This window comes from Dermochelys coriacea, chromosome 11, assembly GCF_009764565.3.
Source record: "Dermochelys coriacea isolate rDerCor1 chromosome 11, rDerCor1.pri.v4, whole genome shotgun sequence".
NCBI classification, from domain to species: Eukaryota; Metazoa; Chordata; order Testudines; family Dermochelyidae; genus Dermochelys; species Dermochelys coriacea.
Window position 1 is genome coordinate 55036562 of NC_050078.2, and position 25104 is coordinate 55061665.

Here is a 25104-nt window from a genome sequence, read left to right on the forward strand (position 1 = left end):
AATCCATCAGAGGAGATAGGTATATTCTCGGTGTAATCTCATTCATTGTTCATGAAAAATGCACACAAAGTCTTGTTTCCCTGAACACAGTAGAAACAAACAACAGCAGACAGTTTCCTTGTTCAGGCATCCTCAAGTGTGCTACTCTGTGCTCAAGGAGCTCTCTCTCTCTCTCTCTGCTTCCTTTCAGGGCATGCTCACAACTCCTTTTACTGGCTTGTCCCTCCAACATACAATGCCTGCAAAAAATATCCTAGGCCCCATTCATTTGCAAACAGAGAAGACTGTTAATCCACCTAGTTTAGCTTTGGCCTGTCATGTAATTTATTCCCTGTCATGGTCACCCCCATTGTCTATAGTTGTTTTCACTATATAGAGCAGATTGATAGGTCCTTCTGTTGAACCTAGAAGACATTGCTTGGTGCACCAATTAGCTTTAATAAATTATGTAATTGTCTTTGGATCCAACACATATACCCGGATGGCAGCCATGTACCTTTCAGGATAACAGCCTATTTTAAAAAAATGGTACATGTACATGTAAATTAATTCAGACTCTTCTATGGGACATGATAGCATGTGTGAAGGGAAACACCCTCACTCTAGTAGAGAGGAGATTAATGAGCTTTTCTGGGATCATTCAGCACTGACCAGATGTATCTGTAAGGCTTGCTCTGCCTGGAGGGTGGAAGCTTAAAAGGGGGAAATCCTGGCACAGAAAGGGGAGAGGGACCTCCTGAGGTCCCTTCCAACCCTGATATTCTATGATTCTAAGAGCACTTATCAAGTATACTACACTGGTAATCCTATGTCTGTAAAGTGGCCCTAGAACTGTTACATAGTAAATGATTAAATTCCTTTTCATTTTTTATTCTTTGCAATTATTGTTCTTAGAACTGTTTCCAAAGATTACTTGCTAGACATACAGATTTAAAGGTTAAAACCAAAGTTTTGACAGTTCGTATCTGAGAGTACCCAGTAATAAGCTGTATAGGAGAGGTCATCATTTCCTTAATAAATTCCACATAATCCCTAATCTGGTCACAGCCATCACATTACTGGGACCCTGGCACCTTACCTTTATATGAGGTGAATGGTGACTAGAAAAAGGGGGGGGGTTGGATGTCCACTATACCTGATTTAGAGCCTCAAAAACTCATTACTCAGTGGGTAACTTTTCGTCAAATAATTTTCCAATCTATTTTATCCACTAACTGTATCCTTTCCATACCAAGTACCTGCACTGGACATCTGTCATGAGTTTTACTTACCAAGCTGCAACGTTATAACCTAACCCTCCGTTATAACATAACCCTCCTGCTCTCTCCCCGACTCCAGACCTGCTGTGAGGAAGGCAACCCCCACCCCCACCTCAGCTAATGTGGCAGTGAGGATAAAATTCCTGCCCAGCATCCCAAGGAAAAGGACAACTAGCATAAGGCCCACAGAAGGAGAGAACCCAGTCCTTTTGCCAGATTCAAGGCTGATACCAGTAAAAAAGAGCCTTCCTGGGGCTACATACCCCAGTCTTCTGGTTAGCAGGAAAGGCAGTACAGTGACCTTCTCTTGACCAGGCTCCAAATGGATCCATCCCTTTAACCCCCCATTCCCACTCTTTGTAAGGGAGCCGTTAAAGGGACAGCACTGCTCTTTTTTTCTAGCAAGCCAGACAAAGGCCTGCCACCCCCACACATAGGTTGCAGTGGGCATATTCTATGAGCAAAACATATATGTGGGATTCACCACTTCAACTCTTCCGACATACAAATCTCCCCATACTCTACTAGAAGACATTCACTGCTATCTGCTTTATTGCCTGAAGAACAATTCAGGTTCAGAGAAATATTTTCAAAAGCTAAGTGTTATTTTTTCCATAAGATGTTAGTGTTGCCAAGAGGCAAAGTAAAGAAAATCAAAGTTTGCTGCAGGAATGCAGGAGGCTGAAAGTAAAGACATGCAGCATTTTGGTAACTCTGATCTTAGCATAAGAACAAAATGTTTTCACATTTTCTCCTAAGCAAGAGAAGGAGAGCAAATGTATTGATCATTGGGATTAATTTGAGTGTCTTGGAAAGTATTATTATTTGTATTATTTGTATTGTGGTGGTACCTAGGAGCCCAATCACAGACCAGGACCCCATTGTGTTGGGCACTATAGAAATACTGGACAAAACAATGGTCTCTGTCCCCAAGAGCTTACAATGTAATGTAATAGAGCAATAACTATTAATAGAGTATATTTTAAAATGTAGTGATTTTTCTGTAAGTTCTGATTTGCCATGACTACACATGTTGAATGATACCTTGCTCCATGAATATGGGAATTACACATGGTGTCAGGTACTGTTCCACATGACTAGGGATGGCAGAATTGGGACCATGGTTACCAAGGAAACTCCTAGAGAATTTTTGGTAATGTAGTGAACAAGAGTGGCAACAAAAAACTACATGCAGAACCAGGATATCTGAAATTCAATTTACTTTTTTCAGAAGAAGCTTGAAGTTATGTAGACATCAAGCAGAATGAGGCTCAGATGGAGGATAAGATTGCTCTTTTTAAGAGCAGATAAATGTTTCCATGAAAAATTGTTGTTAATCAAATGCACCGTTTTTGCTATAAGCACTTTGTCATATATTCATGCATATAATAACTTTATAGTGTCTTACATGCTATTGTACAAGGTGGTGCAGTATATTCTCTGGTCTTACACTATCTGACTATTTCCTCCACCACTTAGCCTTAAAATGTTTGACTATTAATAGAGCAGGTATTGCACCAGAAGAGTATGTCACTGGCATATCAGTTCCTCAGTGGAGGACAGATTTACTTGTGATGCACTCTAGTGCACTACCCAGGAATGTACATTTCTTACTGTGATGGTGCACCCCATAAGGCTTTATGGAAATATGTTTATGAATATATATATGACATAAAGAAAAGGAATATTTGTGGCACCTTAGAGACTAACAAATTTATTTGAGCATAAGCTTTCGTGAGCTACAGCTCACTTCATCGGATGCATTCAGTGGAAAATACAGTGGAGAGATTCATATACATAGAGAACATGAAACAATGGGTGTTACCATACACACTGTAAGGAGAGTGATCACTGTAAGGTGAGCTATTACCAGCAGGAGAGCGGAGGAGGGGAAACCTTTTGTAGTGATAATCAAGGTGGGCCATTTCCAGCAGTTGACAAGAATGTCTGAGGAAGAGCGGGGCCGGGGGGAGGGGGAATAAATATGGGGAAATAGTTTTACTTTGTGTAATGACCCATCCACTCCCAGTCTCTATTCAAGCCTAAGTTAATTGTATCCAGTTTGCAAATTAATTCCAATTCAGCAGTGTCTCCTTGGAGTCTGTTTTTGAAGTTTTTTTGTTGTCTTCAATTGCTACTTTTAGGTCTGTAATTGAGTGACCAAAGAGATTGAAGTGTTCTCCGATTGGTTTTTGAATGTTATAATTCTTGACGTCTGATTTGTGTCCATTTATTCTTTTATGTAGAGACTGTCAAGTTTGACCAATGTACATGGCAGAGGGGCATTGCTGGCACATGATGGCATATATCACATTGGTAGATGCGCAGGTGAACGAGCCTCTGATAGTGTGGCTGATGAGATTAGGCCCTATGATGGTGTCCCCTGAATAGATATGTGGACACAGTTGGCATCGGGCTTTGTTTCAAGGATAGGTTCCTGGGTTAGTGGTTCTGTTGTGTGGTGTGTGGTTGCTGGTGCGTATTTGCTTCAGGTTGGGGGGCTGTCTGTAAGCAAGGACTGGCCTGTCTCAAAGATCTGTGAGAGTGATGGGTCATCCTTTAGGATAGGCTGTAGATCCTTGATGATGCGTTGGAGAGGTTTTAGTTGGGGCCTGAAGGTGATGGCTAGTGGCGTTCTGTTATTTTCTTTGTTGGGCCTGTCCTGTAGTAGGTGACTTCTGGGTACTCTTCTGGCTCTGTCAGTCTGTTTCTTCACTTCAGCAGGTGGGTATTGAACTTGTAAGAATGCATGATAGAGATCTTGTAGGTGTTTGTCTCTGTCTGAGGGATTGGAGCAAATGTGGTTATATCGTAGAGCTTGGCTGTAGACAATGGATCATGTGGTGTGATCTGGATGAAAGCTAGAGGCATGTAGGTAGGAATAGCGGTCAGTAAGTTTCCAATATAGGGTGGTGTTTATGGTAACGTAGGGCCTGAGGAGGGAGTCTACATAGCCAGACAATCCTGCTGTCAGGGTGCCAATGCCTGAGATGATGGGGCATCCAGGATTTCCAGGTTTATGGATCTTGGGTAGCAGATAGAATACCCCAGGTCAGGGTTCCAGGGGTGTGTCTGTGTGGATTTGTTCTTGTGCTTTTTCAGGGAGTTTCTTGAGCAAATGCTGTAGTTTCTTTTGGTAACCCTCAGTGGGATCAGAGGGTAATGGCTTGTAGAAAGTGATGTTGGAGAGCTGCTTAGCAGCCTCTTGTTCATATTCCGACCTATTCATGATGACGACAGCACCTCCTTTTTGATTATGATGTCAGAGTGGTTTCTGAGACTGTGGATGGCATTGTGTTCTGCACAGCTGAGGTTATGAGGCAAGTGATGCTGCTTTTCCACAATTTCAGCCCGTGCACGTCGGCGGAAGCACTCTATGTAGAAGTCCAGTCTGTTGTTTTGACCTTCAGGAGGAGTCCACCCAGAATCCTTCTTTTTGTAGTCTTGGTAGGAAGGTCTCTGTGGGTTAGTATGTTGTTCAGAGGTGTGTTGGAAATATTTCTTGAGTTGGAGACGTCGAAAATAGGATTCTAGGTCACCACAGAACTGTATCATGTTTGTGGGGGTGGAGGGGCAGAAGGAGAGGCCCCGAGATAAGACAGATTCTTCTGCTGGGCTACGAGTATAGTTGGATAGATTAACAATATTGCTGAGTGGGTTAAGGGAACCACTGTTGTGGCCCCTTGTGGCATTTAGTAGTTTAGATAGTTTAGTGTCCTTTTTCTTTTGTAGAGAAGCAAAGTGTGTGTTGTAAATGGCTTGTCTAGTTTTTGTAAAGTCCAGCCACGAGGAAGTTTGTGTGGAAGGTTGTTTTTTTATGAGAGTATCCAGTTTTGAGAGCTCATTCTTAATCTTTCCCTGTTTGCTGTAGAGGATGTTGATCAGGTGGTTCCGCAGTTTCTTTGAGAGCGTGTGGCACAATCTGTCAGCATAGTCTGTGTGGTATGAAGATTGTAATGGATTTTTTACCTGCAGTCCTTTTGGTATGATGTCCATCTGTTTGCATTTGGAAAGGAAGATGATGTCTATCTGTATCTGTACGAGTTTTTTCATGAAGTTGATAGATTTTCACTCTATATGGCGAAATTCAGTGCCTTGCATAATGACAGGTTTCAGAGTAGCAGCCATGTTAGTCTGTATCTTCAAAAAGAAAAGGAGTACTTGTGGCACCTTAGAGACTAACAAATTTATTTGAGCATAAGCTTTCGTAAGCTACAGCTCACTTCATCGGCTGCATATATGTTTTATGGTACATATGCCATGTAACATATCTATATATGATCTACTGAATATATTCATCCTATTTGTATGCACGTGTCATTGTAGTGTTCAAAGTTATCATTATTGGCTATATACTTCTTTGATTTTAAATAGCCTTAGTAAGGCATTTGGTCAGCTTCTTTAGAAAGGAATTTGCAAGTTAAGTGCCCAATCAAGCAGTACTTAACGCACAATGGATCTTGGAAGGCTCCAATCCACATAAGAAGTCTACATGAGGACTGATCACAGCTATAAAACATAGTTTTCAGAGTAGCAGCCGTGTTAGTCTGTATTCGCAAAAAGAAAAGGAGTACTTGTGGCACCTTAGAGACTAACAAATTTATTAGAGCATAAGCTGTAGCTCACGAAAGCTTATGCTCTAATAAATTTGTTAGTCTCTAAGGTGCCACAAGTACTCCTTTTCTTTTTGATAAAACATAGTGATGACAGTAGTTTGGGGAATACATGAATCACTCATTGCTACTTACAGATTTAAAATGTTTCAGATTCACTTGGAGGTTTTAGAGGGGAAAACAGATTGACACCACATTTACAGTTGATTAACTACAGTATCCTCGAACAGGTGGAATGATGGGGAAGAAGTGATCTCCATGTCCAATTCTTAGAGTTGGGATTTACAGATAAGCTGACATTGAGTTAGGAAATACCTCAGAAGGTTTAGTATTTCTTTTAAAATTCTTCCATAAGCCAATCAGAGACAAATATTTTTTTCTTTTGATCTGAATAGATTTCCTCCCCCCCCCCCATTCTTCTTTTGTTCAAATGAGCTCCTTTCAGCTTTGAAGGGCAAGTTTCTCAATGTAACTTGGTACATTTTCCCACCTTGAAATCACTACATGACACTGATGGGACTCAGGTTTCAGAGTAGCAGCCGTGTTAGTCTGTATTCGCAAAAAGAAAAGGAGTACTTGTGGCACCTTAGAGACTAACAAATTTATTAGAGCATAAGCTTTCGTGAGCTACAGCTCACTTCATCGGATGCATTTGGTGGAAAAAACAGAGGAGAGATTTATATACACACACACAGAGAACATGAAACAATGGGTTTATCATACACACTGTAAGGAGAGTGATCACTTAAGATAAGCCATCACCAACAGCAGGGGGGGGAAGGAGGAAAACCTTTCATGGTGACAAGCAGGTAGGCTAATTCCAGCAGTTAACAAGAATATCAGAGGAACAGTGGGGGGTGGGGTGGGAGGGAGAAATACCATGGGGAAATAGTTTTACTTTGTGTAATGACTCATCCATTCCCAGTCTCTATTCAAGCCTAAGTTAATTGTATCCAGTTTGCAAATTAATTCCAATTCAGCAGTCTCTCGTTGGAGTCTGTTTTTGAAGCTTTTTCGTTGAAGGATAGCCACTCTTAGGTCTCATGGGACTCAGTGTGATGATGCCACAGAAAGGTATATGTGCAAAACTGATGGGGCTCAATGTGATGATGCCACAGAAAAGTATATGTGCAAAACAGAGAAAGGAATTACAAAAAATGATTCTCTGACTTCACTAACCATGCAGGAGAGTTTGCAAGAGTATGTATGTATACAGAACACACATAAATTAGCTTGGCTGTAAGATTCAATAAGAGCTTTAATGTGTCTGTATTTTAGGTGGCTTTGCTGGGACTGAACCAAAAAGTGCCTTTGGTAGGCTCTAAATAGTAGCACTTGCAGTGCTGTTATAACAGTTCTCTTACACAGAAAGCAGTAGAAGAACAGGAAATGACATAAGACCATGTGGGTGGAACTAAGGCTCTGCTCCCAAAATACTGTGGCCAGTGCCTGGGAAGGAAATAATCTGTTCCAGGTAAAGGTTGGTAGAAAACCAGAGAGTCACAGTCTCATTCAAGATATACTAATCAGGGATTAAAATGGAGTCACTGGGACAACTGAAGGGAGCAAGGGCTGCAGGCTCAGGCCCTAGACTGGGTAGCAGACCTTATATTAAACAAAATTTAGCAAAAAGCATTTAGCAAAATAGGGATGGACCTGCCCATCACAAAGCAGTAACACTCCTTTGTTGCCATTCCATGTGTGTGTGTGTGTGTGTGTGTGTGTGTGTGTGGGGCGGGGGGAGGGAGTAACTTTGTCTCTGGCAGCTATTTTAGAGAGTAATGCCAACTTCTAGAGTGGGACTGGCAGCCAACCTGCAAGTTTCTTTCTTTCTTGTATTAGATTAATTCAAACATTCAGCTTGAAGGAGACCACAGCTTTATTTCTAATTCACTGTCTCATACTTTACTTTCTAATACAGAAACTAAAATTTTATTATCTCATACATGCCAATACAGGAGTTCTATATGTTAATTAATTCAAGTTCCTAAACATAACTATAATTTTACATTGACTAGTTGCAAAAGCATAGAAAGTTGAAAATATGGTCCTCTGAAGGTTTTGTATCCTGAAAGTCATATGTTCAACAGTAGTAGTTATCACTCACTTTGAGATAGAATTGTTATTTTAATATTACCAACTTTTTGATCTCTGCAGCATATAAGAGATTTACTCAGCTATTGCACTGGATGTTAAAGATATCTGTTCTTTGTTTGATAAGATATAATATATGTACATAATATCTAATGTATACTGGACACACTAAGTAAATCAGCAAAAAAACAACGAGGAGTCCTTGTGGCACTTTAGAGACTAACAAATTTATTTGGGCATAAGCTTTCGTGGGCTAAAGTGGGATTTCCACTTCATCAGATTCATGGAGTGGAACATACAGTAGGGAGGTATAAATACGCAGCATATGAAAAGATGGGAGTTGCCTTACCAAATAGGGGTCAGTGCTAACAAGCCAATTCAATTTAAGTTGGAAATAGGCAATTCTCAATATCTGGTATACAGTACCACATCATTGTGAGCCAGAACAATAAGCTTCAAAGAAGCTTTCCCTCTTGATTCCCCCCAGCAAAGCTCTTTGTTTACAGAGCTCCTATATGCTGAGTATGTGCTGAATTTCAAGTAGATGTGTCCTCTGTCAAAATACATGATAAATCACAGGGCTAGAATTGTGACGGGGATAGTTGTATAGTTAAGACACAGGAGAGGGCTCAGGAGATCTGGGTTCAATTTCCAGCTTTGTCACAGACTTCCTGTAGGAATCTAGCCAACTCAATAAATCTCCGTTCCTCAGTCTTCTGGCCGTACAGCAAGTAAAATTATGCTTCCTTTGTTTGTCTCATCTGTCTAGGGCTAGATTGTAGCTTTGTCTCAGGCTCTGAGCAAGGGTCAGAAGTTATTGTGCTAGCCAAGCACCAGATTTTGACTCAACATTTTGCCCTTTTACACCAAGGGAAAAGGAATCTTTGGCTGTACTGTACCTGGAACAGATTACTTCTCCCCTGCACTGGCTCAGGTGCTCTGATCAACACACTGGAGGAGGAATAGAGCATTGGCTTTACCCATGCCCCAGCCACCTGCATAGGATGGGGAGTAGCATTCCAGTGCAGGCTTCTGTCTGCTCGCACTGTGGCCATCAAGAGGGGCAGTCCAGGCAGTGGCATACAAGGATGTTGTATGCATCCTCCTTTGAAAGCTCAACATTTTCATACAGCCAACAGGGAAGCTAAGTTTTATAATACTGAAATCAAATCGATTGTTTAAAGCTCTTTTTTGTTTCCTGCAGCAAACCCCAGAGACTAAGGCAGCTGAAGGTCACTTTGAAGAAACTTAAGTCTGAAAACTATATGCTTCAGTTATTTGTGGTGTTTTAAAATTACTCAGTGAGGTTTTGTTCTGTCCTTAAAAAAAGTTTTTACTCATGGATCACACTCAGACTGCTCATTTCCATACATGACAATTTCAATCTCTAAAGAGTCAATAGACGCTGTGCATATCTGTTTCCTTATGTCTCCTAATTGATTTTCTTATCGGAGAGGCTAAGACTTATTTTGCTGAAGATCTAGAAATGAATCATTAGGCTTTTGAAAGTTTTGATAAGCCAGCTATACTCTGATTCAAGGCCAAGTAAGAGCCTCCTACAGTCTTTGACCACAGATAATATTCTAACTCAGATGAGTCTGTGCATAGGGACTCAAGATTCAATAAGAACATGATATCACAAACAGATTAATTGGTGAGCTTTCCTGAAATCATATGCCAGAAATACCAGTCATTTATTAGTCTTACATTAAAAGAGTTTGAAAGAATTATATCATTACTATTTACTATACTGCGGTCAAGAGTTTTACATTATTTCTAGTAAGATCTCATTTTTCAGTGGCTGATAATTCACTCTGTATAAAACTGAGGATCAGATTTGCAGGCTACTCGGTGAATCTCTCTTAGGTTTCAGTAAAATAGATTTGCACCTCCTCAGTTTCATGTTCAAGCAAATCCTAAATCTCAAAATGACACTCAGCATTGAAACATCACCTAGTATCATGTGACAACATTAAATCTGTGCCAGCTGGATCAAAACAGTCTCGTGGGGAACATTTTGAGGGCAATGGGTCAAGTTTCAAGTATGTAGTGAATTGAGGGGATTTAGATTTCATAACTAAAACGGTACAAAACTTGTGATCAGGTAACATTTAAAAACAAACAAACAAACAAACAAAACAAACCCAACACCACCCTCTGCAGGACGCAACTTAATATTCAAAAACTCCACCCAGATACACACATTTTCTTCCAAATTAAAGCAAATTGCTGGTTTAAGAGATCAACTAATTGTAATTTTTCAAATAGGATTCTGTTTGTTACAACAAAATATTTTAATGATTTGACTAGAGCATGAGGGACCACTACTGTCTAGTAGACAGACTACCCTGGGGTTCTTGGTGGCTCCAGATTTGTTAAAATGCAAAGAAGACAGGGTTTAACTAATGAACCTAATGTGGAATTGAATTGACATACCAGTGCAACTTTGTCCCACAGTATGTTCTCATCCCACTGGGATTCCAATCCCCAGACCAGTAGGAGATTTGCTAGTCATTGTGGCCAACTTTGGAATGTGAAATTCCTCAAGTTCTCCCCCTCTTCGAACAAAACTTACAAAGGGAGCTCATAAAACTGGGTGACTGGGCAACAAAATGGCAGATGAAATTCAATGTTGATAAAATGCAAACTAATGCACATTGGAAAATATAATCCTAACTATACTTACAAAATGATGGGGTCTAAGTTAGTTTTTACCACTCAAGAAAGAGATCTTGGAGACATAGTGCATAGTTCTCTGAAAACATCTGCTCAATTTGCAGTGGCAATCAAAAAAGCTAACAGAATGTTAGGAACCATTAGGGAGAGATAAGACTGAAAATATCATAATGCCACTATATAAATCCATGCTACGCCCACACCTTGAATACTGCATGAAGTTCTGGTCACCCCATCTCAAAAAAAGATATTTTAGAATTGGAAAAGAGTACAGAGAAGAGCAACAAAAATGTTTAAAGGTTTAAATGTTTAAAGAACAACTTCTGTATGAGGAGAGATTAAAAAGACTGGGACTTTTCAGCTTGGAAAAGAGATGAGAGAGAGGGGATATGATAAAGGTCTATAAAATCATGACAGATTTGGAGAAAGTGTTATTTACTCCTTCACATAACACAAGAACCAGCGGTCACCCAATGAAGTTAATAAGCAGCAGGTTTAAAATAAACAAGAGGAATGCACACAATGCACCGTCAACCTATGGAACTCGTTGATGGGGAATATTGTGAAGGCCAAAACTATAACAGGGTTTTAAAAAAGAACTAGATAAGTTCATGGGCGATAGGTCCATCAGTGTTTATTAGCCAATATGGGCAGAGATGCAACCTCATGCTTTCAGTGTCACTAGCCTCCAAGTTCTTGAAGTTGGGGATAGATGACAGGGGATGGATGACTCGATGCTTGCTTGTTCTATTCATTTTCCCATGAAGCATCTGGCATTGGCCACTGTCAGAAGACAGGATACTGAGTTAGATTGACCTTTAGTCTGAGTCAGCATGGCCATTCTTACAATCAAAGACTTTAAACAAAATGACCAAAATATTTAATTTGGAAAACACCACCTGCACATGCACAATCAATATTTAATTAGGAGGTGTGGTAATGGGAAAGCAGGTGGGGTACTGAAGGAAGAATTTTTGTAGATTTAATATCCAGCTTTGCAGCTCCTAAAGGGCTTTGGAGAGGAATACACTATATATATCACTTATTTTTATTATGGTAGTGCTTAGAGGCCTGATAGGGGATTGTGATCCCATTGTGCTGGGCACTATACACACCTATAACAAAAGACAGTCCTTGCCTTAGGTTACAGCTGTTCCAGTATTCTGAGATGCCTTTGCATGCCATTTTTTAAAAATCAGATGTCACCCCTACCTATGTTGACCAAACATTACAGCTAATAGCTAATGTCTTTCACACATCTAGGGCCAAATTCTGGTCTCAGTTAAACTAAGCAGTCCCATTGATGTCAATGGATTTAAATGAATAAAGCACAGTCCTGTTTAAGGATTAGGGATTTCTCCCAAGATCCCCAGTGGGTTAAATGACAAATCCTCCTACCACTTTGAATTTTTTGGTGTGGGGAATTGGATGAGGGATGTGGATAATTCCATCTTTAACACTTATTTGGACAGTATCTCTGCTTTGTGGCGGCCAGCACATCCCTCAGCCAGCGCCGCTTCCCACAGCTCCTATTGGCCTGGAATGGCGAACCGCAGCCAGTGGGAGCTGCGATCGGCTGAACCTGCGAATGCTGCAGGTAAACAAACCATCCCGGTCTGCCAGTGGCTTTCCATGATGGGTTTCATGCCAAAAGGTTTCTGATCCCTGCTCTAACATATCTTTTTGACTGCTGGAGGTGATGTGGACACAGCGTTCCATTTTTGCACATGATAAGTCTTCTCTTTGCTCCAGAATTGTGGAAGATTTTGGCTCAAGCTGAGAAACAAGTCAAGGCTATTATACTCCTTGTTGTTTTGGGGATGGTGTAGAAATCCCCTATCCCTCACAATGATAGACATGCTTATAACTCCTTTGGGGTGGATGAAGAAGAAGCCCCAGTTTGGGTTAAGCAAATACACGAAGTGACAATGCTAGTGAGTTTCATGGTTTTCCTGAATCACTCCAGGGATAAATAAGCTGTGGAATAGTTTCTGGGATTACTTTGGCTTGACGGGCTATCCATAGCGTCTCCTCTGGGTAAACTTCAGGTTTTGCCAGGATGTTTGTTCTCTGATGCAGATCATTTGTCATGATGGATTATATGATGTAAAAGTTGTATTTTTCCCTTCTGTCTTTCAATTTGTGATAAGAGAAATCATGTTGATTTCATGTTAGGAAGCATCAGTAATTTAAATCTCTACATTAAAACTCCTGAATAATTGATGGCTTTCTGTTTATAGTTTGTGACAAAAATTTCTGATTGTATTACATTTTATAGAACATATCACTGCTTCTTAAATAATATTATTTAAAAATAAGATTTTGTTGGAGAAAAAAATGTAGGTACATTTTACCTGATGTTAAAGGATGAACGTAACAATTATATAGCTCTTTTAATCTTTGTGGTCCTTTACAAATTTGTAGGGATAGATTGCCACTTTTATTCACGCTGAGTATTAACTGACAACATGAGTTGTCCCATAATGATATGGGACTATAGTGTGCATTTTCTTATAGTGTACTACGTGGGGCAGTGTATCTGTACACCCCCCAGGAGCACCATGTGCAAGGAACCATGCCTCGTAGTGGACAAGGTAGGTATCTACCACGGGCTGATCCCAGTAGCAGATTAATAACCTGCTTGTGCTTGTAACTCTGGCCATTTCCCATCCCTGCCTACTTATATGTGGAGGGATAAATATTCAGTGCCCTATCTATCCTTAACTTCTCCCATCCACTTCAGTAGTGGAGTTGTGGGCGGTGGCTGTGAAGGGGCATAAGGGATGGTCTTATTCTCCCTTTATGAGCATTCATGTCCATATAGGCAAAACTAAGATCTAGCCCTTGTATGGGACCACTCAAATGTAAGTAAGAATCACTGAAACTAATCAAAGACCAGAAGGGACCATTGCAATCATCTAGTCTGACCTCTTAATGACACATGCCATAAAACTTACCCAAAATAATTCTATAATGGAGTTCTTTATTCACCATTGGAGCACCTATATGTGGAGAAGTCTGGGGAAAACACTGCTTGGTCTGATGCCTCTCTCCCCCATTTGCTCTGCAGACCCTCTCTGATGCTAAAAGTTACACTGCTTCCTCTTTGTGACTTGGTTGCTTCCTCTTTGTGGCTTGATCTTTTGGCCAGGTCACAATAGTTTTCTCCTTCTAGGGTATCAATGACTCACTGGATAATTTGTCTCAGGCAGTCTTCCAGTCTGTATCACTTCCCTAGTGGCTGATAGGGCAACCCAAGCCCACCCACTACTCTGTGTTCCAGCCCAAGAACCCTACAACTAGCAGTAAAAGTCTGTTCCTACTCTGTCACTATGAGGCTTCTGCTCCACCACTCTTCTGGGTTACCCTAAACCCTTTCTTCAGGGCTAGGATCCCAGAGCTTCTACTCGCCCCCGGGTCTCCTTTCCTCTCAAAGCCCAAAGAAACGACTGCAGGTTTTCACACTGCAGGCCTTTTGCCTCTCACTTCCTGCCTTTATATAAGATCCCTACCTACTCCTGCTCATCTGGGCTCCATCCTTAATAAGTGTTTGCTTATCAAACTTAACTTTCTCTCAGGTGTGACCTATCAGATTATTGAACCCCTCTCAGACTCCATTAAACCTTTCCATGCTAGTGGGGTGTGAGCACCCCATCACAAATGCCTAGAGCATATCTTTTAGCAAAAATATCCAATCTTGTTTTAAAAATTGTCAGTGATGGAGAATCCACCACAACCCTTGGTAAATTGTTCCAATGGTTAATTACTGTTAAAAATGTATGCCTTATTTCTAGTCTGACAGAGCAGAAGCCAGAGACCAGGATACAAAATTCTCCTAACCTTACTTCGAGTAGCAATTTACAGGTAGCTCCTTTGAAATAAATGGCACTATCTGCAGAATAAGAGGTAGATTTTCAGAGCGGACTAGCGGATTTAAGAATACAAATCCTATTGAGTTACATGAGTAAGGAATGTTGAATCTGGCCCACTAGAATGTGATGCATTCATTTTTGGAAGACAGAAGTCGCTAAGTGATGGGAACATGCTAAATTCTCTAATTGCTGTTGTTGCTTCTTTGGCCAGTGTCCACCTACAGCAGGAGTGGGCAAACTTTTTGGCCTGAGGGCCACATCGGGGTTCCAAAACTGTGTGGAGGGCTGGGTAGGGAAGGCTGTGCCTCCCCAAACAGCCTGGCCCCCACCCCCTATCTGTGCCTTCCCACTTCCTGCCCCCTGACTGCCCCCCTCAGAACCCCCCACACATCCAAGCCCCCCTGCTCCCTGACCGCCCCAACCCCTATCCACATCCCTGCCCCCTGATGGGCCCCCTGGGACTCCACCCCCTATCCAACCCCCCCTCTAAAGCCCCTTTCAGAATGCGGCCCTGCGAACATGGGCGGAGGACTCAGGAGGAGCAGGGGCAGCTGCGCAGCTGGAGATAAGCGGCGGTTTCCCCTTCAAAGCACTGCTTCTCTCCGACTGGCTGTGTAGCCACCCGGTGCTCCTCCTGAGTCCTCCACCCGCATTCGCACCACTCCTGCCACCCACACTGCCCACCTGCTCCCCTGAGGCTGCAGGTGAGCCTCCCTCCCTGCTCTCCCTTGCCCCCAGAGTGCAGCCTCCTTCCGCGCTGGCGGCATGGCGAGCTGAGGCTGTGGTGGAGGGTGGACAGCAGGGAAGGGCTGGGGGCTAGCCTCCCTGGTGAGGAGCTCAAGGGCCAGGCAGGACGGTACCGCGGGCTGGATGTGGCTCGTGGGCCATAGTTTGCCAACCTCTTACCTACAGGTTTCAGAGTAGCAGCCGTGTTAGTCTGTATTCGCAAAAAGAAAAGGAGTACTTGTGGCATCTTAGAGACTAACAAATTTATTTGAGCATAAGCTTGAAGTGAGCTGTAGCTCACGAAAGCTTATGCTCAAATAAATTTGTTAGTCTCTAAGGTGCCACAAGTACTCCTTTTCTTTTTGCTCTTACCTATAGTCTCAGTAACAGTCCATGTCCTGTATCCCCCAAATGTTTACCAAGGTCTCTAACCCTTGACTGAGGATTCTGTGAAAGAAATTTGGGAGAAACGTTTTCAACATTCCACTATAAAGTAAAGAATGTTTTAAAACAAAGAAAGAAAAGGGAAAAGAAAATAATTGTTTTGCTGATCTACCACAATGGCCACAAGTGGTGGCAACAACTAATAAACAGAGAGAAGAACATAGAAGGTCAATGGTTGAGCTTTTTAGTGCAGTCTAGGTAATATAAATTCATTAATTTGAATGGAAATTATGTAATATGAACCTAACTGCTCTTGACGGCTTTGGAAATTTCAACCAGTATCACTGTCTGATATATAGATCATCAGTTCAATGATAGATTTATGATGACTTTGCAGAATCACTTAAATTTGAATAATGTAGTAATTTAGACAAGAGCATTCTTGTTTCAAGTGTTTTTTTAATTGGGAGGTAACCACAAGAATACAATCAATTAATGAATACTATAAGTAGGTTAGTGAAAACTTTTACCCCTTTTTTCTACCCAAACTTCCTCCTTCCCTACTCCCAAGTAACTATTTCAGTAATAATAAAAAACCTATCGCCAATAAATATTGATACCATTCAGTGCTCTCTGCTAGAATAATTGCATCTGAAAATGCAAGTGTATACATCCAGAGAAGTGGACCACTACAGTTTCTCTAAAAATGTGTTACTTTGGAAATATGGACAAGGACAACATTTTCAAAAGTGACTGTTGATCTTGGGTGCCTTTTTTTGAATGTTGCAACCAAGACACCTTAAAAACTCCTGATTTTTTCAGAAAGTGCTTAGCATTCATCTTGTGAAAAGCAGGCCCCTTTAAGATGTCTCAAATTACACACCCCAAAGTTGAGGCACTCCAAATCACTACTCATTTTCTACTCATGTTCTGAATATTCCAGCTGCAGTAAAATTAAGATATGGTAGGTAGAATATTTTACCATATTTTTGTAGCATCAGAATTTACTGTGTAATTTAACACCTTGAAATAACATAACCTTTTTGTACAACAGTATACTACATGCACATAAAAATAGAATATAAGTGAGCAAACATGTGTCCGGGATTGTTGGGGATAGTTTGAATTTTGAAGACATCTGACAGATATATTTGGAACTAGGAGAATATCCTTTTTCTACCTTACATTTGTGGCTGAACACTATTGCATAAACAGAATATGTACTCTACTTGTCAACATCATAAGGGTGAGAGAAATGGTAACAATGGGACTACATATGCCAGTGCTAATTGAGATCATGATGTAATAGAATCAACTTTTGATTCTATATGGAGTGGTGCCAGTCAGATCAATAACAAGTGATTGGATGTTGTGGCAAAGTGAATGATATTCCAATGCTTTTCCATCATAATAAAGTATGGATGAATGACAGATTCAACCTCCTTTTACTGATGTGATTATACAGTGTCTGAAAAACAGCCAACAAAAGTGTGACTGGGAATACTTAACCAATGACCCACAGCTGTATTTCCATTTAACAGGCAGTTGAATGTGTCAAGGAGGCATTTGTTGGCATCCTGGGGGTTGAGATGTGAAAATGGAGTAAGACACAAGAAACAGAATTGTGTTGAGGGTACACACTGCCACCCAAAGGTAGTCAGGGTGGGGAGTTGGCTTTTCCAATAATACTGTAGCCATGGAAATGGCCTAAAAAGATTTACCTTTGAAGGCTCTGACGTTCTGTATGCATCATACTTGCTTCATTTCTAGCTTGCACAATAAATTATGCTGTCCAATTATTCAATGTTTGTTCTTTTAATTAGTTCTGTGGTTCTGTGTCCTTGATTACATAGTTCAATCCTCTTTGATATTGAAGGGAGTCATGCCATATAGAACCATTCACACTGGAAAGTTCAATAAGACTATTATGAAAAAACAATACTTGGCATTTTTCTTCAGAGTGGAAGAGAAGAGCTAGAACTGACTGATTTTCAACAAGTTCCTATTAAAGCAAGGTTAAAAAAAAGACAGTTATAGGATTGGCTGTCTCTGAAGTATTTCACTTGGCAAACGTTTTCATAAACGGAAGAGTTATAATAGTCACAAATTTCAGAGTAGCAGCCGTGTTAGTCTGTATTCGCAAAAAGAAAAGGAGTACTTGTGGCACCTTAGAGACTAACAAATTTATTAGAGCATAAGCTTTCGTGAGCTACAGCTCACTTCATCGGATGCATTTGGTGGAAAAAACAGAGGAGAGATTTATATACACACACACAGAGAACATAAAACAATGGGTTTATCATACACACTGTAAGGAGAGTGATCACTTAAGATAAGCCATCACCAGCAGCGGGGAGGGGGGAAAAGGAGGAAAACCTTTCATGGTGACAAGCAAGGTAGGCTAATTCCAGCAGTTAACAAGAATATCAGAGGAACAGTGGGGGGTGGGGTGGGAGGGAGAAATACCATGGGGAAATAGTTTTACTTTGTGTAATGACTCATCCATTCCCAGTCTCTATTCAAGCCTAAATTAATTGTATCCAGTTTGCAAATTAATTCCAATTCAGCAGTCTCTCATTGGAGTCTGTTTTTGAAGCTTTTTTGTTGAAGTATAGCCACTCTTAGGTCTGTGATCGAGTGACCAGAGAGATTGAAGTGTTCTCCAACTGGTTTTTGAATGTTATAATTCTTGACGTCTGATTTGTGTCCATTCATTCTTTTACGTAGAGACTGTCCAGTTTGGCCAATGTACATGGCAGAGGGGCATTGCTGGCACATGATGGCTTGTCTGTAAGCAAGGACTGATCTGTCTCCCAAGATCTGTGAGAGTGATGGGTCATCCTTCAGGATAGGTTGTAGATCCTTGATGATGCGTTGGAGAGGTTTTAGTTGGGGGCTGAAGGTGATGGCTAGTGGCGTTCTGTTGTTTTCTTTGTTGGGCCTGCCCTGTAGTAGGTGACTTCTGGGTACTCTTCTGGCTCTGTCAATCTGTTTCTTCACTTCAGCAGGTGGGTATTGTAGTTGTAGGAATGCATGATAGAGATCTTGTAGGTGTTTGTCTCTGTCTGAGGGGTTGGAGCAAGATAACCCCCCAATCTGAAGCAAATACTCACCAGCAACCACACACCACACAACAGAACCACTAACCCAGGAACCTATCCTTGCAACAAAGCCCGTTGCCAACTCTGTCCACATATCTATTCAGGGGATACCATCATAGGGCCTAATCACATCAGCCACACTATCAGAGGCTCGTTCACCTGCGCATCTACCAATGTGATATATGCCATCATGTGCCAGCAATGCCCCTCTGCCATGTACATTGGCCAAACTGGACAGTCTCTACGTAAAAGAATGAATGGACACAAATCAGACGTCAAGAATTATAACATTCAAAAACCAGTTGGAGAACACTTCAATCTCTCTGGTCACTCGATCACAGACCTAAGAGTGGCTATCCTTCAACAAAAAAGCTTCAAAAACAGACTCCAATGAGAGACTGCTGAATTGGAATTAATTTGCAAACTGGATACAATTAATTTAGGCTTGAATAGAGACTGGGAATGGATGAGTCATTACACAAAGTAAAACTATTTCCCCATGGTATTTCTCCCTCCCACCCAACCCCCCACTGTTCCTCTGATATTCTTGTTAACTGCTGGAATTAGCCTACCTTGCTTGTCACCATGAAAGGTTTTCCTCCTTTTCCCCCCTCCCCGCTGCTGGTGATGGCTTATCTTAAGTGATCACTCTCCTTACAGTGTGTATGATAAACCCATTGTTTTATGTTCTCTGTGTGTGTGTATATAAATCTCTCCTCTGTTTTTTCCACCAAATGCATCCGATGAAGTGAGCTGTAGCTCACGAAAGCTTATGCTCTAATAAATTTGTTAGTCTCTAAGGTGCCACAAGTACTCCTTTTCTTTTTGCGAATAGTCACAAAAGGATTGTGATAAAAATAATTCACCAATTTAACACTTAACTTCCCATGTAATGAGAGTTGAAGGAGAATTAGAGTTTGCCTACACAGGGACATCCAGAAAAATAAATCCAAACTAATAAAATAAATGAATTTGAAGTGGATTAATTAAGCTGCATTAAATCTCTGTATGGACAATGTTATTCAAAATTAAAGTAAATTAAGTTAAACCTAACTCAAGCCTCCGATTCTGAATGAGGATATTCACACAGGAGTTAAATGTGGTTTAATTAATCCATTTCACAGTCACACCTTTTGTTATTTTGGATTAATTTTCCTGGATGTCCCCACATGGACAAGCCCTTAGGAACTGATTTTTCAACTAGAGAGAGACTAGAATGAATTATGCAACCCTCAAGGAATGAGGAAGCTGTCAGGGGAGAGCTAAATTCAGGACTGAGGCCTTGTCTACACTACTAACGTAGGTCGATGGAAGTCGCCTTACGTCATCTTAATAATGTATATGTCTATACTACCATGTCCCTTCCACCTTACGTCAACTTAATTACTCCACCTCCAAGAGAGACATAGGAATTAATTCAATGCTGATAGGTCAACAGAGAGGCAGTGTAGACACAGTGTTGTTTCAGTTGACTAAATTGGCCTTCAGGAGCTGTCCCACAATGCTGTGCTGTGACCAGGCTGCTGATCGTTTTCAACTCCACTGCACAGCAGCCAGGTATACAGGAAACAGCCCTTCTCCTGTTAAAACCCTGGGAACTTTTGAATTCTCATTTCCTGTTTCATCAGCAGGGTGAGCTCACCAGTCCAGCTGATCGTTGCGGTTGAATGCTCCAAATGCACTGCAGCTTGGTGTACACAGGAAGTGATCGATCTTATTGTTGTGTGGGGAGAAGAGTTTGTGCAGTCACAGATCCTAGCCAGCTGGAAAAATTTAGACATCTATGAGATGATCACACTGGGCATGGGGAAAAAAGGGCTACACTCGAGACACGCAGCAGTGCCTGTGAAAATACCCTGTTTTGACATTTTCTAAATGAAAAATCTGATTAGTCTTGTTTGAAACAACTTTTCATTTTGAAATTTAAGGTAGAGTAAAAACAAAATGGACAAAATCAAATGAAACATTTCCAAATGATTAAAATGAATTATTTTGATTGACCAGAAACATTTTTTATTGGCTTAATGAAAATTTTCAAAATTTCTAATTTTTGTCCTGATTTGGGAAAATAAAATTTGGGACAGCCTTAAAAATTTTCCTGGGATTGGAAAACTCTTTCTCTGAAAACATCTGCTCCATATGCAGCAGTAGGCAAAAAAGCTAAAAATGTTAGGAACCATTAGGAAAGGGAAAGATAATAAGATAGCAAATCTCATAATACCACTATGTACATCTATGGTATGCCCCTACCTTGAATATGCATGCAGTTCTGGTCAGCCCATCTCAAAAAAGATGCATTAGAATCGAAAAGGGTTCAGAAAGGGGTAACAAAAAGGATTAGGAGCATGGAACAGCTTCCATATGGAGGAGAGATTAAAAAGACTGGGACTGTTTGGCTTGGAAAAGAGATGACTGATGGGGGGATATGATATAGATGTATAAAATCATGAATTGTGTGACAAAAGTGAATAAGGAAGTGTTATTTACTCCCACACATAACACAAGAACCTGGATTCACCCAATGAAATTAATAGGCAGCAGGTTTATAACAAACATAAGGAAAGGTTTCGGAGTAGCAGCCGTGTTAGTCTGTATCCACAAAAAGAAAAGCAGGATTTGTGGCACCTTAGAGACTAACAAATTTATTTGAGCATAAGCTTTCGTGAGCTACAGCTCACTTCATCGGATGCATACGTGAGCTGTAGCTCACGAAAGCTTATGCTCAAATAAATTTGTTAGTCTCTAAGGTGCCACAAGTAAACATAAGGAAGTACTTCACACAATGAACAGTGAACCTGTGGAACTCGTTGCCAGAGGATGTTCTGAAGGCCAAAAGTATAACTACATTCAAAAAAGAATTAGACAATTTCATGGAGGATAGGTCCATCAATGGCTATTAGCCAAGAAGGTCAGGTATGCAATCCCATGCTCTGGGTGTCTTCGCCTCTGATTGCCAGAAGCAAGGAATGGATGTATCACTCAAATATTTGTCCTGTTCTGATCATTCCCTCTGAAGCATCTGGCATTGACTATTGTTGGAAGATAGGATACTGGGCTTACCCGTGGTCTTACCCAGTATGGCCATTCTTTTGTATTAGCCTATTACAAACTATTTATAAATGTACCCTTAATATAAAGTGTCTGAGTGATTTGTAACTAAAGAGTAACTAAAAAAGAGTAACTAAAAAAACAAACAAAAACCCCAATCTACATGTTGTAAGAAGCAGCCAAAAAATTTAAGTCTTTTACACAACTTGAGCTGGCTCTCCCTCTTGGTTTGTATTGGAACCCAGCATACTATGTAAACTACTTTGCCACTCAGGTAGAAGGATTAGTTTGAAGGCCATCTGAACACTAGTTAGGCTCCTAATGTATCATTATTTCAATTACAGAAACACCTGTGCTAAAAATATGTGTGCAGATCCACTGTGAAAACTCATAGCATTCAGCAGTCTGCAACATCTTCCCTTCGTTATCTGGGGTGGATGGTCAAAGGGTTGCACAGAAAGTCTGTTATAGACACTTATTTAGAGCCAAACCTAACTATTATTATATACAAAGGATGATATACACAGTGCCCCTACATTTTTTAGTTAGCTGCATTTCACTGAGCACGCAACAGTTTTTATTATGTGCCAGTGAAATAATTATGCAAACAAATCTGGTTTTTAATCTCAGAATCATCCCTACTGCAGCCAAGAGCAGTGCCATCATGAGACAGGTGTACATTAAATGAGCAGGTGAAAAATAAATACGACTGTGAAGAGCCGGAGGTTGTTTGTCTCATTGTGAGGTATGTGCAGATACATGCATGCATCTGTCTCATATTGGTTCAGTTTTTACAAGCAGTTCTATGGGGAATATGATATGCCAGGGGAAAATTCCTAAGGAGAATGGGAGAGGACACACAGAAGATTTGAGTTCTTGGAAGTTCACAAATTAAAAGCCAATCACTTGGTAAGGCTGTCTCTTCCTTCTGAATCTAAAGTAGCTCATTACGGTAGTGACAAGAAGAGAGTCTAAAAATAATGTTCAAAAATTGTGCCCTTAAGCTGGTGGGAACAAATGAATTTAGTGAAATAATGGAGAGACAAGGTGAGTGAGGTAATATCTTGTATTGAACTAACTTCTGTTGGTGAGAGAGACAAGCTTTTGAGCTTACACAGAGCTCTTCTTCATGTGAAATAATGTCAGGTAATTCTGAAAAGAGGCTGCTTGTCCAGACTTCATTCTCAGAAATGATCTGAGCTGGCGAGGGATCAGAGTGACAGAGAATTTAAGCCCCAAAACAGCCCTGTGAAAGGCCTGGGGTTTTGCTAAGGATTTAATTTGTTTTACAGTGCAATACTTCTAAGATGAATAAGGAAGACATTTAGTGTAGGAAGAACAGGTAGAAGCATTTCTCAAATGCATCTCCAAACATGTAACTTTATATCTGCAATAAAGGATCTGCTCCCTGCAAAATAAAATGTAATCCCAACTGCAATGGCTGCATTGGGGAAGCCGAGATACATCCACTAAACACTACATATGAGAAAGTTTTTGTTTTCAGTCTTATAAGTTTTCTAAGTATAAAACTGAGAAACAAATCTCCACTGATGATAAAGGCAGCTATATTTCTGGTATCCTCAAAAGGGGGAATTTTTAATGACTTTGATGTAATACATTTACTAAGGGATCAAAAATAGTGATGTCTTTTTTTGGCATTGATTCAGGATAGACATTCTATGGAGATGGTCACAGAAACCTGTTAGAAACAGAAAACACAGAGAAAAAGTCGCTTTATAATGGCAGAGAGAATCTTTTATGAAGTGAGGAAGAATCCCTATTTTCAGCAAGAAGCTTAGCCTAAACTTCTCTGAGTGCCAGATATTGCCCCCACTGAAGTCAATGGTTATACGATCAGGCCCTGATTGGAAAGGCTGCTTTCCTTAAGTCTAGCCACTTAAGGCTCCTATTATCCTAAGTATCTAAAAGTGAGGCAGCTATGTTAATTTCCCACAACCATCTAAACCCTAAATATAACATAGTTCTCCTCCCCACCATGTGAAGTTCCAGATTACATCAGTAGTGCTTATTAATAAATCCATCCATGAAAGATTCATTATAGAAATAACAGTTAATTTACTGACTATCTCAGGGGTTCTCAAACTTTTGTACTGGTGACCTCTTTCACACAGAAAGCTTCTGAGTGTGACTCCCTTTATAAATTAAAAACACTTTTTAATAATTTAACACCATTATAAACGCTGGAGGTGAAGCAGAGTTTGGGGTGGAGGCTGACAGCTCACAACCCCCCATGTAATAACCTCATGACCCCTAAGCGGACACGACCCCCAGTTTGAGAACCCCTGCTGTAGCTCTATATCCAGCAGAGAGGGACCATGAATGGGAAGGTTCTAATCAGCCTAAAAATAACAGTTATATAGCAATTTTCATATTCTTAGCACTTTTGAAACATTAGCTATTCAATTAGTAACTCACCTTTCTGCTTTTCAAAATGTAGCACCTCAAGCAGACAAATTCTGGCTGCCTGGAGCAGATAAACAGTGGGGAGCGAAAGTGTGCAAGGAGCTTTTCCCCACCCCATTCTGTGCACTTTTAGCCTAGCACTTCCACTTTGATTCTTCACTGCCTTGAACCTTGTGCTGTTAATTGCAACTGTGCAAAGTAAATGCAAAGTGCGTATAAAACGGCCATACTTCTTGGCCAATGATCCCTTCAGATAAAGGTGAAGCGATACTCTCAGTGTGAGAGCACCATTAGTCTCCAGGTTCATTCCTTGGCCTCTCTTCAGAATCTGCCAAATGGGTTCCAATATTCAAAGACAAATTAACTATAGAAACTTGAAGCACCAGGATCTAGGCCTTGAACTCAGCATAGGCCCGAGATACAAGAAATATTGGATTCCAAGGATCCACCATATTTTTCTGTCAAAGACAAGACTAGTAAGAAGTCAGTCTTGACAGTGAACTCTAGCCCAAATCACAGAAGATCTCAAATTAATCCTCAATTGCTGGGAATCAGGATTTTCCAAAGAACTGCACTAATGCTAGTATTGCAAGTGTTCACTAGTTTAGGCTTTCAGTGTTATTTAATTAGCTCCTTTATAAATGTCACCAATTTATTTTCCTTAAGACAATTGTTTTTTGCTCATGTTTAGATAAAACAAATTAGATTTTTTCCCCCATTTTACAACAAAAATTGCTGTCTGGGCTAAGAACCTTTTTTGCTGGCTTCCAATCTTATCACTAAGGGCTTGATCCAAAGTCCCCTGAAGTTAAAGGGAAGTCTCCCATTGATTGCAGTGTTCAGAGGTTATAGATTCTTGAAAGTGGGATTTAATGTTTATTAGAATTATTTAACACCCTTAATTGTA